At 35.6% G+C, this 19,162-nt stretch overlaps 1 protein-coding gene across 5 annotated transcripts in view; it reads left to right on the top strand.

The window, feature by feature from the left end:
* Window positions 1-19,162, top strand: part of HSD17B12 (hydroxysteroid 17-beta dehydrogenase 12) — a 278,867-nt gene that overhangs the window by 61,629 nt on the left and 198,076 nt on the right. The window lies entirely within an intron of this gene.

Raw genomic sequence — 19,162 nt, 5'->3', positions numbered from 1 at the left:
GTTTTCTTTTCTTTTTGGAAGGAGTCTCCTGTTGAAGAAAGAATCTAAAGAAATACATAAGTTCCAGGGAATTTTCCTCTAAGACTAATAACAACAAGATAGCTTTGCCTTTATTTATTTATATTCGTTATTTTTTACACATGAAAAATACGTGTCTTCTTCAGAGATCCTGGGTTAGAATTTTTTATTTTCCTTGTCCTGATTGAAGAAGAATCTCAAACACTGATGCTGTTTTTTATTATTTCAAGAAGAATTTTGGATGGTGCTTGACAACTTATGCCTTCTATAAAAAGAAGAAATATTCTTTTACACTCTGTATATTAAAGATATTGTCCAACTGACATTTCACCAAACAAAGAAATCGAGCCACCTTGCGCTGTACATTTTTGTTTAAATATTTGGGAGCTATTGTTTTCAGAGTCATCCATGGTAATAATGGCCAACTCAAAAAATGTCCTACTGAAGGGTCGATTAAATATTGGCTCAGTTTCCACATTTGTAGCTCATGTCTTCCCTCCTTTTAGTTCTTCCCAAAACAAGGCAGGGTATGCCTCCCACTCAGAAACTACTTGCAAAATTCCATATCATAAGATGCTGAGCTTGAAATTACGAAACATCATCATCAGTTTCTGAGGACTTCAGAACTAGAAGTCAAACAGAAACTTCATGGTTTAGGAACCAAGGACCTGAAATACAACTTCTAAGCTGGATTGGTATTGGTTCCAAGGTTAAAAATAAAGGACCACAGTTTTATTGTCTTTGAATGTAACATATTCCACATGAACGTCAATAGGCTCAGACATGCACTGAAGGCAGACAAAGGGTAAATAAATTAAACTGAAGTGACTCAGAAGGCACTTAAGGAGCAAAGATGTGCGGAAGTAACAAGAGACTTCGTTTTTAAGGACAACCCTATTTAGAACTCAAGGGAGAGAACCTAACTGGAAAACTCAAAGAACCATAGTTCCAAAATGAATTTAACTTACAACCTTTCTCAACAGCCAGGAAAAAGTGTGTGTGTATGTATATACACACACACACACACACACATATATATACACACACACACACACACACACACACAGATTGGTATCTATATTTTGGAAGTTCCTGAGCACTTATGCATTCAAGCCAATGCACTTTTTTTTTTTTTTTTTTTGAGACGGAGTCTCCTTCTTGTTGCCCAGGCTAGAGTGCAGTGGCGTGATCTCGGCTCACTGCAACATCCGCCTCCCAGGTTCAAGCGATTCTCCTGCCTCAGCCTCCCAAGTAGCTGGGATTACAGGCACCCACCACCATGCCTGGCTAATTTTTTTGTATTTTTAGTAGAGATGGGGTTTCACCATGTTGGCCAGGCTGGTCTCAAACTCCTGATTTTGGGTGATCTGCCCACCTCAGCCTCCCAAAGTGTTGGGATTACAGGTGTGAGCCACCACTCCCAGCCACACTTTTCCTTTCAAACCAACAGAATAGCTGGATCATGTATGCTAAGAATGTCCAGACTAAAATATGTCAATGAGACTTTGAGACCTTCCTGCATCTCACTTAACAACTTGCTTCTTGGAACATCTTCCTGTGAGGGCAATGAGTTACTACTGAAGCTCGTCTTTGTAGAATATTTTTTTTTATCAGCCTTTATTTGCTTTTCAAACCTTGCTGCATTTTTCCTGTACCAGGACAAGGCCCAGTTGTCCATTGACTTTTGTGAAGGCATCCATGGGAGGTTTTGAAGTCCACTGGTTAAAAGGGAAAACTGCTTTTGTGTTTGATCAGTATAAAGGTAGTTAGAAACAATGCTGAGTCACTTTAAAGCAGCTGCATTGCAAACCAAGAGAAAGGACTTTATCATTGGCTTTGTAGTCAGCAAATCTGGGTCCTGGCCTTTGCTGCATCGAGAGCAGGCCTCTCAATGTCTGTAAGTTTCATCTACCTTTTCTTTAAACACCACCATTATTAAGCATTTACTACGTACCAACCACTATATTCAGCCTTTTATTCACTTAAACCTCACAACAACCCTATGGAGTAAACAGTATTATCATCCCCGTTTTATAGATGAGGAAACTGAGGCTCAGAAAGACTATAAAGCATGCTCAGTGTTACACAGTGAGGAAATTAGAGAAAAAAGATTCGAGTTCTCATCAGTCTGACTTCAGAGTCTGATCTCTTATCTACTCTGAAAGGGGCTAATAATAACATCATTTATTGACACTGAGGATCAAAAGAGATAATGTTTGTAAAAGCTCCAAAGTCACATACACATATAACATGTTATAATGAAATCACTTAAGAAAAGAGAAAACTAAGAAATAGTTACATGTCATGGTCATGGAAAAGTACATTCAAATGCCTATAAACCAGAACTTACTAGTTCTGTGTAAACCAAATCCTGAATATCTTATTTTTCTTGACAGTACCCCACTGAAATACTAAATATGATATGTTACATAAATCAGTCAGGATGGATGGCCACTTTATTTTACATTGATTCCGTCTTTAGAAGGCTGAGCAGCCTAAAAGACAACGAGAACTCTGGTCCATGTGTTACCTGTGAGCTGAGCTGCACTGGTTTGCTAATTTGCTTATGTTATAAAGACATCTGCACAGAAGTTCAGCCTTAACTCCCAGGAACAATAATGTAGGTTACCAATAATGTAGAAAGTATTGTTTACTTGTAGGGTATAAGAGGATCAGAGGCTATGAAAAGGAGACACAATGTTCCTTAAATCACCACCACAATAAAGCATGCACAATATCAAGTTAATCTTACTTTTACTGTTAGCAGGTAGTGCAATAAGTAGAAGAGAAGGATGAAGGTTGGCTGCATCAGGGACTCAACAAGAGCCCCTTAGTCATTGGCAGGAGGGCTGTGGTTGCATGGGTCAACCAGATGGAGTCTCTTGTGCAAATATGCCTCTGGACAGAGTCAAGCAACTGACGTGCTTTTTCCTAGTTCCCATAGTACTGATGGAATGGATTGAACTGACTGATTATTTTAGGGTTGTGTAGACAGAAATGAATATAAATAAGAGGTAGAACAAGAGCAAAGGGACTGTGGTCACTCAGTACGTCTCAACATGAAATGGAAACCCATGCTGTGGTTACCAGATGTTGAACCCTTTTGGGAGGCTGGGGACTGAAAACTTGGACTTCATGCTTATATCCCTGATAAAGAAATATTTTCAGCTGGGCACAGTGGCTCACACCTGTAATCTAAGCACTTTGGGAGGCTGAGGTGGGAAGATCACTTGAGCCTAGGAGTTCAAGACCAGCCTGGGCAACATAGCGAAACCCCCTCTCTACAAAAAATAAAAAAGCTTGCTGGGCATGTTGGCAAGTGCCTGTGGTCCAGCTACTCCGGAGGCTGAAGTGGATCACTTGAGCCCAGAAGACTGAGGCTGCAGTGAGCCATGATCGTGCCACTGCACTCCAGCCCAGATGACAGAGTGAGACCCTGTGTCAAAACAAAAACAAATATTTTCCAAATTCGTAAACTTATTCGTGACAATAATTCTCCAACTAGAAATGGAGATATTTGGGCTGAAGGATATCTTTTTTCCCAAATTACAAGCCTGTTGATGGAAAAAGGTTTTCAGAGTTAAAAACATGCATCACACTTCGTGCATGTTTAATCATTTACTTTTACTCTAAAAGAATGACATTTTCTGAAATTGAGGTTGCACTAAAAAAATCCACACTGAATGGTCTTAATCCTTATAGCTTATCTTAACTGATCTGCATCTGCTGAGTTGTTACTAAAGTGCCTCCTGTCACAGGTTTGGCTGAGTCACAGAATCGGTTATGTAGCTGATGCACCAGCTTTTTCCCCTTTTGTCCAAAAATAGGAAAGGGTTTGCACCCTAAATGATTTGAAGTGGTTTCGTAAAGCTGCACAGGCTCTGTCATTCAAGGGGGTAATATAGAGATGGATTACCCTGGGGAGAGAGACGGGATGACAGAGCTGAAGGAATTGCATCCCATGTAGGGAATAAGGAGTTATATCTTTTAGATCGCTACTGATCCCTGTTGACTTCCCAGACACTCTGTGGCCCCCAACTATGCAATAATAGGTTTTATTATTTAAAGTTGAAGTCTTACTTTGGGAGGCTAAGGTGGGAGGAGTGCTTGAAGACAGGAGTTCAAAACCAGCATGGGCAATTAAAGCAAGATCTCCATTTCTACAAAACATAAAATAAAATAAAAAAATTTTTTTACTTAAAAACAACAGTTGGACTTTGGAGTCTCACTTTCATTTTATCAGTCAGAGTATTGAGAATTAGTTTTAGAAGAAATAGAAGAGCTATATATAGATAAAGTGATAAGGAAGGTAACCAGATTTTATAAAGAAAAGAACTACAACTAATTGATAGAATCTGCATTTTTTTTTTTTTTTTTTTTTTTAGTTTATTTCTGCTCTTTAAGAATTTGCAATTTTTTGGAAAGATGATATTGTGGACTTATTATCCCAACCTCCTGTCCCCTTGATTTTACTGGTTTATGCACTTTGAAGAGAAAAGAGAGCATGAATAAGGAATCAACACGTGAGAAATGAAGAAATTAATCCCCTTAGGAATTTTGTGTGTGGGGGATTATAAGAATACATAATCGAGGTAAGCCCAAACCAAAAGGGCTTATTAAAAAAACCATTTTCAAAAGGCAACCACATGAATTTTAACAGCGATGGCAACTACAGTTCTACAAGGTTTATGGTCAAAACTTTTTTTTTTTTTTTTTAATCTCAACTTGATTAATGATTAACAGGTCCCATTTATGATGCCAAAAAGAAGTTTTTCAGCAGCCATTTTGTGGGCCTCAATAATACCAATTACAATATCAACAAAAAGGAGAAATAATGTTGCTCAAGTAATGTTTTAAGCCCAACTGGTTAACAAAATTCAGGTGTATGGTTTTTAGATCTTGTGACTGAAGCTTTGTTTTCTACGTTTGAATCTGGAGAAAGAGAAAATAATTAATTTAAAATGACTTAAAATGCAGGATTCCATGAAGGTCTTCCTTTATCAGTATAGCTTTAGTAGCTGTTGGAGAAATCAGCTAACATTTATTAGAGCTTCTGATTCAATCATATTTTTAACTCTTTCTAGTTAACCATTAGCCATTTGAAAGAATGATAAGTAAAGCCTTAAGGATTTTTTTTTTTTTTTTTTTTTTTTGCATATTCCTCAAACAACATGAGTTAAAAAAAAAAAATCTGGTTTTTTTTTTTTTTTTGTCTTGTGAAATGATCAGCAATTTTTAAAAAGGCTTCAGCAAAATATAATTGAACAAATCTTATGTTTAACAGATTAAACCATTTCTGCATTCAGTTTTCTTGTCTGAAAAGAATTACATTTAAAGAGTAATTCAGCAATGTATTTTTAAAAGCCCAAAAACATTTTTATTTCTGGCTTTTAAATTTTTGTATAAAGGGGGTAAAACACTTTTATTTGTTCATAAAAACATGAGGGGAAAAAAGAGGCAGAAATTCACATTTTCCTGCCTATAAATACCAAATTAAGAAGATCTGTGGTGAGGTTTTTAAAAAAATTAAAAGTAAAGCCCTGGTAAGTTTGAAAATATGTATGTACAGCTCTGGATCACCACTGCATAAAATGCCACAGGATTTCTGGAAGCCCTCAGATGCAAGCCATCAGTGAGGTTACATGTGGAAAATAGTAAGAATTACAATTCAAAATGTAGTTTTTAAAAAAACAAACAAAAGAAAACCCAAAATGCAATTTCAAAAACGATAGTCCTCCCAAGCCTTGTTCAGCCTAGGTTCCTGTCTAGACATGCAGATCGAACTGAAGAGTTGAAGCAAGTATTCAGATAATTCAAAGGAAAAAAATAAAATCTTCTCCCTAAAAAAGATTTGAGCAGCCTGCGCTACCTGACTTGTTTGTCCTCACTGATTAGTTCACCAGATAATTGTACTTCACCCTGCGAGTTTGAAGAGGGCCATAGGATTTGAATCAGGGAGAAATTTCATGAACTTTTGTTTTTCTGTGCATTCGACTTCAATGAAATGTGTATAATTTGAAGGAAAAGAAAGTCTCTTGGAGAATCCTTTCAAGAAAATATAAAGTTATTCTTATAAGATATGCAAACGTTACATTGGTAATGACTCTCCTATCTCCAAAACATAAATAAATAAATGAATAAATAAATAAATAAATTCTGAAGACTAACCTTCTAAGTACCTTTCTTTTTCAGATGAGATGACAAGATTTAACACAAGAGAAAAGAGACTCATTAAGCTATCTGTAAACTGGATGTTATTCCTTGCAGTTCGGTTCACGTGTCATTTATATATTCTTATGAATTATATAACTTAAATAAAGAAAGAAATTGTTACCTGTGTATCTAGTACAAACTAGGGTAGACATTGATAGAAATTAAAATAACAATCAAGCTATGAAAATATAAAGGTTCTGAAATTCAAAAGTAATTATATTGATCTGGTCAACTTAAAATAGATGATCTTTTGAAAACATTTTGAAAACCCATTATGAATACATTTTTAAAACTTTAAAAAGTAAATATTCACATAAAACTAAACTGGGCAGCAAATTTCAAGGTAAAAATCAAGTAGGTTAATAGTCCATGAAACATATCAGATATTGAAATTAAAATAAAATTTGAAATTCATTCATGCCAGAAATTACTACTGCCAAGGCCTGTCATATGTCCTATTAGAAAATTAGAAGCATAATATTTAAACCAGGAATAGTTAAATGATTATAAAAAGGGAGCTTAGAATTTATCTCCTTTGTTCTTCAAATATGGATCTGTGGTATACATTTACCAGAATAACGTTAATTTTAATACTGCTCTACATAAATGTTCAAGTACAGACAAAATTTAAAGGGCAGTTTTACAAACAAAAATATTATTAAAACAATGTTTCCAAATACCAGACATGAAACGGCTGTTTTATGTTTTAAAAAAGCCTAAACCTTGTGAAAATAGATTAACAAAATATAAGAAAACAAAATCAAAAATTAAATTTTCTCCAAATTTAACTTTTATGAGCATTTATTACAATTTTATAATACTCGAGAGCCTTTTCAAGATGGCATATTTAAATATTTTAAACTCTTAACATAAGGCTTTTATAAAGCCTGTGGTAACATACTGGTCATAATCACTAAATGCTAAACTAATAATATTGTAAAAAAATTACTTAGCAATTACTAAAAACAATTATATTTTTATGTATTTTCAGAATTAAAGTAAAAATAGATAATTCTGACAAAATCTGAAAAACTAAACTTTATTAACAAATATAATTTGGCAACTGATTTATTTTAAAAGGCAGATGTGACTAAAACATTTTTAAAGAATCATATGTAACATATTGTAAGCATATAAGACATTTTATCACATGTTTATTTGAACCTTATTTTAAAAGAAACAATCAAATTATATAAAAAGTATGCTATCCCTGTAAATTACGTTGTTTAGATTTCTGCCAAGTAGGAATATTTTGATGAAAGCAAAATAATAACTATAGAAGTTCATTGTCAGCTTACTCTTGATATCTGGGTCTATAATAGTTCATAAAAATGTTTAAAAGACCAAAACAAACAACTGTGGTCTAATAGTTCACATATGATACTTTTAAAACCCAACATGATTCTTTATTTTCTCTCACAAAGAATTTTTGGCAATTTCTAAATTTTAATATGAAGTATTTCTAATTCATAAATATTTCTAGTTAATAATAAAACTACTGTAAACATTTAAAACTCTTCTTATATTTTTAAAACAGCTTACATTCTTGATATTTGAAATACTAGTATTTGAATTATTGAAAGGAAGATGAAATAATTTTATTAGTTAAAAGTTTTATTTTCACAAAAAGCAATGTTACTAAGATGGTATTAATTGCTTAAGACTTTTTTTATTTTTAATTTTTTTTAAATTGAATTTTTAAAACCCGGTATTATATCTGCTTATAAGACAATTGGCAATTATACATTCTGGATAGAAATTCTATTTTAAAACATTTGCTAAAAATGAAAAGCAATCTTAACTAAATATAAAATTTTTAAAATTATTTTAGTTAAGCTATTTTTAGATTTGTAAAGCAGAAAAACAAATTTACCTTGAATGCCAATCACTTCAGTAATTTGGTATTCTGTTGTTCAGATTTTTGTACTTTTAGTTGGAATATAAACCTTCTATTTATTTCCATTTGTATATAATTCTAAATGTAGAGTATAGATTCTAGAACATGTTACATAGTCACTTGTTGGTCTTGAAAATGCCAATAAAAAAATGCATTTTTAGTTTTACACACAAATAAATGTTTTAATAGCAAGAAACAGAAACTATATGGCACATTAAATTTTTTTGCATTTTATTTTTTTAATAGATGCTAAAACAATGGTTTCAGGAAAAGGAGTATTTTTGTTTTATCTGAGACTTATAGTACCTTAAGTAATGTTTTCGAAAGAAAATAAGAATACTTTTTACAAACTTTCCATTGCAACCTTTACACAAAGGAAACAACTGCAGCTGATTACAACTTTGATGCAAATTGTAACTCAAAATGTAGTTCATAATAATATCTTACTAAATATTTACATTAATATGGAAATAACTGTTATGCATTTTATGAGGTTAAAAAAGATGCTACACAGAAAATAGGAACTCCTATAAAAAGAATCAATGCAAAGGACATTTTAATACAATTTTAGAACCTTTAAACTCATAGCTAACTAGTTACATTTACTTTACTTAATGAATCTCACAGTTTTAAAAGTTAAGGAGGGGCAGCTTAGTTTTGAGGTGCTGAAAGGTTACATGACTCAGCTCTATCTACCTGACGTTTACAAACATCCAGTTGCTAGACGTCACCCAGATAACATAGCCCTTTTCATTTTTTAAATTTTCATCTAGACATATTGACATTATGAAGGCACATTAGTTGGTTTTACAGTAATAATATAGAACTATGACGACATTAAGAGAAATGTTAAGAATAAGCCCTGTTGGTTCCTGAATTTGCTATCTAAATGTTCAAGTATTAGTCTTTGATTTTTTTTTTAAAGTAACTTGATAATAATGAACTGCATTTAAGAAAAAAATACTTATGGTTCTGATTTAAAATAAAAGTAGGATGATTAGGTAAAAAATTTCTAATGATACCTTATTGAATACGAGCTATAGATAAAAACTAAAATGTCATTTTACTGTTTTATTACTGCTTACAATTATTCACTCACTAGATATTTAAATACTTTTTTAATGGTGATGTTAGATCTATTAGCATGTAATTTTAAATTAACTTTTAAAAACTTCATAGTATTAGAAAATCTGTATTCTAGTCTCTTAAAGTAGTTGCCAAGATCAATGAAAGCTTAAAAATTAAATTGTTTTTATTTCTAAAATATATTTTCAGATCTTTTAAATGGTATTCCTTTCTTCAGATTTTGATTGAAGAATTCTGAAATAATACCAACGCTTAAGATCCTGATAAATCTTTAAAAAGCTTTTATTTTGCCTGTTATAAAAAAATTTAATCTGTGTTAAAATAGTATTATGAGAGATAATTCAAATGCACTGGCAAAATTTTCTTTTTGCTACTTTTACTGTAAATAATAATAATGTTTGAAAGCTCTCAATATTGGTCCAGAAGTTTCTGTCTTCACGGCATTTTTATTATTTCTGCAAAATGCCATACAATAAGGTATATAAAATTATGGCTTAAAATATTTTGTAGTATGCCACTTTAAATAAATATTACAAAGTAATGATTTTTGTAATTGCTAGGGAAGTTGGACCCCATCTCAGTGAAACTTTCTTTCCTCTTATAAACAAAAATGGCTCTTTCCTTTCTTTTTTTTTTTTTGGTCAGTTTCCTGTGTCTTGTTTTTAATAGTGATACCACATTTTGCTGAAGAACTTTCTATTTGTAACTTACCCCCCCATAAAAATGATTTCATTTAAGCCTTCTCAATGACACCATTATTAGTTCTTACTTGGCAGCTATCAACTGTTGTCACTTTTCCTATCCAAATGTTACAAACAAAAACAAAAACCAAAAAAACCCTCTGGTCTTGATCACTTTCCACTGTCACTATTGACTAGAATCTTTTAAAGCATTTTTAATTCTCCGGATTTGTCAAGCATTCACACGAGCAATATACAGGTAGAAAATAAATCAGCTACCCAAAAAGATGTTGAACAAATATAAATGTTAATAAAAATGGACAAGAAGACCACTTCACACATACCCTAACCCCCCAATTTTTCAGGTTACTTTGACTTAAAAACATTGTGTGCTACTACAGATTTGGCTGGATTTTGTCTGCAGAGCTGTGTTAGCTTTCTAATCTTGTTTTCTGTTTTAACCTGCATTATAGCCATGGCTAAAGAAATGAGAAACAAAGAAATGTATGGAAGCATACATTCACATATTTTTGGTTTTATATGTTATTGTGTTTGTGGCTGTATTTAAACTGTGATATTATGCCAATAATAGAGCTATCCAAAACCTCTCTTTAAAAAGTCTGAGATATCAAAACATTACATTGCATATGCCATAGATATTCACAATTATGATTTGTCAACTATACAATTTTTATTAAATTAATAATTTAATAAAATTATTTTTTAAATAAATGCTTTTTCAAAAAGCTTAGAGGTTCATCTAAGTAATTTTTCAACAAGCATTGCTGACTTCTGTGACAGCATTTGATTGCTTAATCAAAAGTGTTATGGGCTATATGATATGAGCATTTAAGAATGCCACTCATCCTAACTGATAATCCATACCATTCATCTCACTACCACATTTCAACCAATGTCTGGATCTATGTTTGTAATTGATGTAAAGCAGTTACTTGGCCAAACATGATCCCATCCGTACCAATTTTTTCCCATTTTGGTGGATTTGGATGTTGATTTCCCCTGGTGCATTTTCTAGGAAACAGGGTGATTATATCTGAAGAAACATCTTTATTCCCCTCCACAAACAGAGAGGAATATAGTTGGAATATATACAGGTCTAGTTAATGGCTGATTCTGACAAACTTATTTGCAACAGCTAGATCTCTTTGAAATGAACAACTTAGACAGACTTCTTGATAAATTATAATGATTCTAATGGGGTCTTGTAAGGACCTGTTATTCAAATTATGGCCACCTGTGATGTTTTTATTCATAAGAGGAGTGAGTCTGGTTCATTATCTCTAAATTTACCTTCAGAAAGCTACCATTACATTTTTGTTTGTCCTTTGTGTTTGTTGATTTTTCCCTGCTTCTAAGCTTTAAACATTTTGTGTGACTCTAACCAACACAGATGATTGTGGTTGTAGTCTGGAATTGTCCAATGGCAGATGGTTAAAAATCCCACAATGGTCCCATTCATGGAGTTTATTGAGCTTGCCTGGTGAAGTTCTCCTCAGGTATCCCAAAGGACATAGTACTTGGACCACAGGCTCAATAGTGTTTAGCATTCATTTTGTTTAGTAAATTCCAGGGGATTGCAGCTTCTTTTTTGTATCAAATTGTTACTATGAAATAAAAAGCCCACAGGGTTGGACTTCCAGCCACAGCAAAACCTGATGTTAGGTCCAGAAGGGAATTTATAAATCAACACATTCCCCTTAACTCTTAAGTAGGGAGGATGCAGTGTTGAAATTATTTTTTCAAGGTAACTATTTGTATTTAGTTTGATCTCCAAACAACATGTGTTTGTTTCATTTGTTGAGATACTAAAGAAAAATCATAATATACAAAGTGCAAATGCTGATACTGAATCAGCAGAAACATTATTGTTTCCAGACACCAATAGGTAGAATATCTGATTCTGCCTCAGGAGATGTGACTTTGATTCTGGATCTGGCAGTGACTCTTGGTGTAAACTTCTATAGTAATTTGTCTGGAAAATTGGGCTAATACTCTATCAACCTACAGGGTTCCTTATACTATTAAATAGGGTAAACATATGGGTAAGCATTTTGGAAAAGTGAAATTTCAGTCCATGGAAAAAAAGAATTGAATGGGGAGGCCAATTTCAGCTTTTGGTTGTACGACTCTGGGCAAATCATTTCCTTTCTATGGATCCCTGTCAATTTTAAAAAAGTGAAAATTGGACTAGATGATCTCTAAGTCTTCTTGTAGCTTTGACAACCTGTGTTTTGGGATGATCATTGACAAGATTCCAAGAGGCCCAGCTATACTCAAAGTGGGGATTTGTAGGGTACCTTTTTGTTTTCTGTTTACTCAGATTGATGCCCTACATTCTGTTTGCTACTCATGCCTCTGACTTTGTAGGGATTACTACCTTGAAGCGTACTCCAAAACATGACAAGCACATCTAGGTATCTCTGGTGGCCACTTTTGTCATAATGTCCAGCAGTGAGGTATCTTGCCACAGATTATACTGTGGAGGAAGGTTGGATATTCGGCCACCTCGACTTGGCTGTTTCTACGAAGTTCATCTCCTTTTAAGAACCTAGCTGCATGACTTGGTAATGAAGGGGACAAAAGGATGAAGACTCAAGTGGTTGGATATTTACTGCCTTAATTAATACGTTGCTTCTATTGAAACATTGATCTTAAAACGAGGTCTTAATAATTTCTTTTTTCTTTTTCTTTCTTTCTTCTTCTTCTTTTTTTTTTGAAATGGAATTTTGCTCTTGTGGCCCAGGCTGGAGTGCAATGGCACAATCTCGGCTCACTCCAGCCTCCACCTCCCAGGTTCAAGCAATTCTCCTGCCTCAGCCTCTGGAGTAACTGGGATTACAGGTGCCTGCCACCACGCCTGGCCCATTTTCATATTTTTAGTAGAGATGGGTTTTCGCCATGTTGGTCAGGCTGGTCTTGAACTCCTGACCTCAGGTGAACTGCCTGTCTTGGCCTCCTAAAGTGCTGGGATTACAGGCGTGAACCACAGCACCCGACCAATAATGTCTTTTTTAAAAAATGTAATTTTTTTCTATCAAAAGTCAGGGCTGTTGGTTTCTTGGACATATGGCTTGGACTACAAAGGAGACTGAAGGTTGGTGCATTCAGAAAACATAGTGGATGTTTTGGCCCTAAAAAGAAAACTAAGATTTTTTGAAGAAATATAGGTTGGGCAGAATGTAAGGGATCCCAGTCATCTCTTTATAAGTATTTAATAAGAGAGCTCTGAGATAGTAAAGGATCTTCCAAACATTTCCCTTCAGAATTCCTAAAGGCCTCTTCCAATTTGTCCAGAACATGTCCTATCCTAATAGGCACCAGCCGAGCTCCTTCTGACCAATCCTAAAAAGGAGACACTTAACAGGAATGCTGAGAGACAGTAGGTTCCTATACGAGGTGGCTGCATGAACAGATAAAAGGTATTCTCTCTCTCTCTCTCTGGCTCTCTCTGTCTTTCTCTCTCTCTCTGTCTGTCTCTCCATCCCTCCATCCCTCCCTCCTTCATTTCTTTCATTGTAAGAATTGTTCTCCATTAAACTCGTAGCTGCTGTGGTCTAAATGTATCGTGCAGTTACACATTGCAATGGGCTATGGATTCTGATAGAAAGTAACCACCCTGTTGGTATTTGATAGATAGCTGACTCTCCAGGGAGTTGGTCATTTGTTCTGAATCGCGGCTTCGGCTACAGACCAGGTACCCTCCGTTTTGCCCCTATCGCACTGTTTCCTCTTTGGCCTCTCATCCCTCCTAACAGGCCCACACCTGGGTTGGAGAGGGCTCTGGGGGCAGCTGGTCGGCTATGACTGAGCAGTGTGTGTGAGGGAGGGAGGGGAAGGAGGAGGGGCAAATGGCCCGAATCATTTTTCTTTTAAAAAGTTGTCAGAAAGCACAGATCCTAATCTCTTCGTTTGGGTCGTTATTCTCTATCACGACCCTGGTTTACTATTTGGCAGTTTCCTCTTTTGAGGTCTTTGTCATCTGTTTAAGGAGATAAACAATTCAACACTTCGCGTGGCCTTGGTAAGTCATTTTACTTCTCTTGTCTTCATCTATAGAGTAAATGAATTGAATTAGATTATCTCTGAGGACTCTTCCAACTTGAAGACCAATGGTACCAGAACTAGGCATGTAAAGCTAATCGGGAGATTTTTTTTTATATGAGTAAGGGAGGCTTCTGACATCCTGTTGCCTGAACAGTGGAGAGTCTGCACAGGATGGCGCAGCACGGAACTGCTTATCCTGTGAACTTCGTTTTAAAAGAAAGCTGATGTCATTGGAAGGGGGTAGATTTCCTAGTTTTTAGATCACCATGGATCCTCTATGGCTCTTCTTTCCTACTTATGTATTTGCCATTTTTCTTCCTTTAAAGGATTTATTTAAAAGAGTGGTAATGGGAGGTGGCCAACAAACTAACTTATTTATTGATTTTTCTGGAAAGTTCTTGGTGACTAAAGGAAAATATTTAGAACTGTCTGGATTCCAATGGTCCATGCTGCTTTTTAACCCCATTTTCGGAAGCAATTCATCTTGACTCTATATACAATTCATGTAGATAAGTTATCATGGTACAATGTAGACATTTCTACACATATTTTTGTAAATGGACATTTGGGCATGTGGCACGTCTTTTAGATGAGATTTGTAATGAAGTGGCATATAACTGAGAGTAGATGGGCATGCTTCACTCAATTCTGATACTATCAGTAAATATTTTCTACTTCATACTTTTTTAATTATAGTTCCTTTATTTAAAAAGAAAAAAATTGAGAAAAGCATAATATGGTATGTTTTGGTTATAATGTAAAGAGGAGGCGTTTTTAAATATAAATTTAAGGGGTACAAGTGCAGTTTTGTTGCATGGATATATCGTGTAGTGGTGAAGTCTGGGCCTTTAGTGTAACCATCACCCAAGTAATGTATGTTGTACCCAATAAGTAATTTCTCATCTAAAAGGAGGTATGTTTATCTTTTCCCATGCAGTTTCAGTTCAGTGAAAAAAATGTGTGTTTCCTTAACTAGCTCAGTCATATGTAAATCAATAAAATCACAATTTAAAGACAACAGGCCAGGCGCAGTGGCTCCCACCTGTAATCCCAGCACTTTGGGAGGCCAAGGTGGGCAGATCACCTGAGGTCAGGAGTTTGAGACCAGCCTGGCCAACATGCTGAAACCCCGTCTCTACTAAAAATACAAAAATTAGCAGGGCGCGCTGGCAGGCACCTGCAGTCTCAGCTACTTGGGAGGCCGAGGCAGGAGAATCACTTGCACCCAGGAGGTGGAGGTTGCAGTGAGCTGAGATAGTGCCACTGCACTCCAGCCTGGGCGACAGAGTGAGACCTTGTCTCAAAAAAATAAAATAAAATAAGTAAAAATAAAATAAAATAAAAACAACAACATAGCACACATTTTAAAGGTGGCCTTGTGGATTCTGAGAGAAGGAGAATGACTGAAGGGAGAGGTTGAGAAAGAGTGTTTTTAGCTGTTCCAAGTAATGTTCCCACCCTAAATGGTATGGAAGAGTAGCTATTAAGATAGCTTCGAGTTTCAGAGATTACAAAACTCTTGGCCATCTTCCCTTGTCTGCATCAGTTTTTGAAAGACACATGTGGCCGGGCGCGGCAGCTCACGCTTGTAATCCCAGCACTTTGGGAGGCCAAAGCGGGCGGATCACCTGCGATTGGGAGTTCGAGACCAGCCTGGCCAACATGGAGAAACCCCGTCTCTACTAACAATGCAAAATTAGCTGGGCATGGTGGCGCATGCCTGTAATCCCAGCTACTTGGGAGGCTGAGGCAGGAGAATCATTGAACCCGGGAGGCGGAGGTTGTGGTGAGCTGCGATGGCGCCATTGCACTCCAGCCTGGGCAACAAGAGCAAAAACTCCATCTCAAAAAAAAAAAAAAAAAAAAAAGAAAGACACATGTGTAATATACCTTAAGATACTTTAGCATTTCTTTAAAAACAGGTAATTTGCAGATGAAATTAAAGAGAAAAAATAACCTCGGATAGGTCACCTGTTTTCTCTTTTCTTCTGCTTGTTTCCTACCAAAGGATGAGGGACCTCTTAACCTGGTCTCTATGGCTCAGCATGACTTAAAATTTAAGTCAGGTAAAACTCTAGTCCTCCCACCAATGCCTCTACCTCTCACCGCAAGAAAAGTCCAAATAATCCAGCTCTTCCACCCCCACAAACTGCTGTAATTTCAGTTTTACTGAATTAACTAAATTATTAAAGGAAGAATGCCTTATTTTTCCTCTTGAGCCTCAGCGAATTTGACTCTGTAGAAAATTAACACCTTTACGTATAGCACGGATTGGTTTACATAGACCAGTACTGAACTCTTAAGCAAAACAACCCCATTTTAAACTGTGTGACTACGTTTAAGTTTTGCAGTCTCCTTTTCCCGCTCTCTTTGCTCCCCATGCACCCTGATTATTGACAGAAAATATCTATTCGAAATTCCACAGGATCTTGTATCCAGTTCTCTCCAGTGTTTGATTTAAAGTAACATCCAGAAGGGTGGGATTGGATGATATGAGGTGGTTCCACAGAAGATGGGCTTGGAGCAGTTCAGCGAGGGCATTGATTCTGTAACAGAATTGGTTGGAATTAGCCACTTTAGAGATGGCTTCTATTTAAGAACGCATGTGTACTGTCGCTGATGACAGAATAAAGACTTCAGGATATTGATAAGAAAATTAGATTCCAAGTGGAAAAATTAGAATATGGCCTGGGTATTAGAGAATAACTGTTAATTTTGTAGGTGTGATAATGGCTTTGTGGTTATGTAGGAAAATGTCCTTACGTTTGAGATGTGCAAGATGAAATACTTGGGAGTAAAGTGCCATGGTGTCCGCAACTTCCTTTAAAGTACCTCAGCAAATAAAAAAAAAAAAGGCTGAAGAAAAGATGATATAATGTTAATAACTATGAAATAGAGATGATATAGATACATTGATGCTTGTTATATTCTTCTACTTTTGTTTGTTTGAAAATTTCCATAATAATAGTGAAAAAACTTTCAGATCCAATATTGTAATGTTAAAAAATACCACACATAAATAATAAGGTAAAATCTTATTGAGATAATATTTTTTGTGCATGCACAAGCGGGGAGCCTGGATTTACAATTTGTCCAGACTGACAGGCAGACTCAATGTTCTTAGGGTATGGTAGCACATAAACTAATAGAAAATGAAAATCCCGTGCAATAATACCACTCATTTTTTAAAATGTATTTTAAATTATAGAATTGAGTTTGTAGAAAAGCACAGGAGACATAAAAGATGAAAACAAAATCATTTTCTTATTATCACTTGTTCGGCTAAGTGCTGAAATGTTTGGGGTTCTGAACCCAGGGGTTGGAAGAAAGCACCTTGAAGATGGTCACAAACACAAAAGGGTTTGAGGACCTTGGACTCGTGCATGGGAACTTGAAAGAGAAGTTAGAGTAGCCAGTATCATGGCATAAATTAATTGAAAGTCTGAAGAGGATGAGACAAGTTTTGAGAACATAAACTATACTAAGATGATTTGATTTTAATGATCTTTGGAATTACCAGATTAATGTGCTTCTTAAAAATGCTTCTTTTGTCTTCTGAATAGTTATGACTGTAGTAGCTATGTTCTACCCAGGTAATGCAATGCTTTTTGGATATGTTGGGATAGCACTTGTTTATCACAAAATGTGTGTGTTTATGTATTGCCATGAGGATACAGAAAGGAAATATACTCAAATAGGGAAGGGCGTGTTTCTACGTAACATTCTGGGGGTACACAGCCCAGCTTCAATGGTGTTGACTTTAGGTCTTTTGATTCATTGCTGTACACAAGTACATGCCCAAATATTCTATATTAAAAATATAAGTATTACCCATATAACCCTTGAAAGTCCCACTTTTGTTTCAACAGGAAAGGACACCTTCCCTTCTGAACGCCTATTTATTTTTCACATAATAAATATTAAATGGGCTCATTTTAAAGTAGCAAGCCTCTGGTGAGAACTACGTCGCACCAAATCAAACTTACCATGTGACCCTGTACTCAACATGGAGATGGTTTTAGTAGAGCGGAAGCCTTTAGTAGGCTTGCCCTTCCGAAACTGCTGCTGCTGTTGACTTACTGGTAGCAAAGCCGGGCTGTGTCCTAGGAGGAAAGGACAAGTGACTCCAGCGTTCTTGATTCCTTGGAGTTTGCCTTTTAGCAAGAGAAGGAGGAGCGTAGTTCAACAGTTAAGGTCCTGGACTAAGAAACATGAGATAGAGGATATATTACATTCTTAAAATTGAGGCCTGTCTCTGGAGTTACCATTACATGAATAAATGGTCTTCTCAAAAAAAAAAAAAAAAAAAAAAAGCAGAAATAGGATATATTACATCTGAGTCCAGATCTAATTTTTTTCGCTAGCTGACTACTGACCTCAGTGTCTTCATCTGCAAATTAAGAGACTCCAATTAAATAATAATTGCTGACATTTCTTCAAACTTTTTACTGTGTCAGGAACTGCTTTGAGTGCTTTCCATTAAATTTTTTAATCTTTAGAACTCTATAGATATTCTTTTTGTTTGTTTAATTTTTTCAACCTACATCATTCTTTGAAGATATTCTTAATATGCCTAATTCATCCATTAGGAGACAAGACATTCTGAGGTAATCAAGTGCTCAGTAATCCGAGAATTTTAGAGATAGAAGGGCACACGGATATCACCTCATCTGGGAGGCAGTGTGTATCAGTGCGATTAAGCGGGCCAGCTCCGTGCCCAAAATATGTGCTGTTTAAACTTGGATCTCATTAAGAATACACCTTGAGCAAACGGCGTAACCTTTGTTCTTGTCTATAAAATGAGGATGATAATAGGATCTGCATTATAAAGTTGTTAGTATTAAACATGCAGTGCTTAGAACAGTGCCTGTCACCTAGAAAGTTCTCAGCAAATGTGACAGCTAATGAGGACGAGACTGATGATGGTAGTGACTGGATAAGTAGACACTATTGTTTTTCCTTTTTTTTTTTTTTTCCTGAGACGGAGTCTTGCTCTGTCACCCAGGCTGGAGTGCAGTGGCACAATCTTGGCTCACTGCAACCTCTGCCTCCCAGGTTCCAGCGATTCTCCTGCCTCAGCCTCCCGAGTAGCTGGAATTACAAGCATGCACCGTCATGCCCGGCTACTTTTTGTATTTTTAGTAGAGATGGTATTTCACCATGTTGGTCAGGCTGGTCTTGAACTCCTGACCTCACGTAATCC

Source organism: Macaca fascicularis, chromosome 14 (assembly GCF_037993035.2).
Source record: "Macaca fascicularis isolate 582-1 chromosome 14, T2T-MFA8v1.1".
NCBI classification, from domain to species: domain Eukaryota; kingdom Metazoa; phylum Chordata; class Mammalia; order Primates; family Cercopithecidae; genus Macaca; species Macaca fascicularis.
This window is presented reverse-complemented; position numbering and strand designations above follow the sequence as displayed.